Source organism: Prunus dulcis, chromosome 2, assembly GCF_902201215.1.
Source record: "Prunus dulcis chromosome 2, ALMONDv2, whole genome shotgun sequence".
In the NCBI taxonomy this organism is placed as follows: Eukaryota; Viridiplantae; Streptophyta; class Magnoliopsida; order Rosales; family Rosaceae; genus Prunus; species Prunus dulcis.
Window position 1 is genome coordinate 3,164,544 of NC_047651.1, and position 598 is coordinate 3,165,141.

Sequence of the window (598 nt, forward strand, 5' to 3'; positions counted from 1 at the left end):
TGTTTCTTATCCTTATCCTTATCCTTGTCTTAGCTGGCAAAACTTTTTTTTATCTCGTAAGCTGGGCAAAAGTTGGCTATGCGAAAGGGATAGCCAACCAAGGTATCAGTCAGTGCGTGATAACCTGTAAGTCTCCCTCCACTTTTTAAACAAAAAATAATTGGGTAGGAAAATTCTACAATGGGCGTGGTGTATCCATGCGCCCAAAATATCAGCCGTTGGATGAGTAAGTGGAGATGAGGGTCAAATCCACACCATTGAATGCTGGTACCCTGCTAAAAGGGTTGGTGTAGGTAAAAGTGAATAAAATAATAAGTGAACAGAAAAAAAAAAAATAAAACCAGAAAAGAACTACAGGACGACAGAAAGGAAGAAGAAACAGAAGAAGAGATCGTGAACTGCTACAGGACGACAGAAAGGAAGAAGGAACAGAAGATCGTGAACTGCTGCTGAGGCAATCCCACCAACGGCACTTTCTCTTTCATTTCTCTTCGAGTTCGATTCCTTCTCCAGCAGCTCCTCCCCTCCTTCTGTGAAGATGAGACGAAGCCGGCGACCACATCTCCTCTCCTCTCAAGTAGGTCATTCTTTCTGGCAA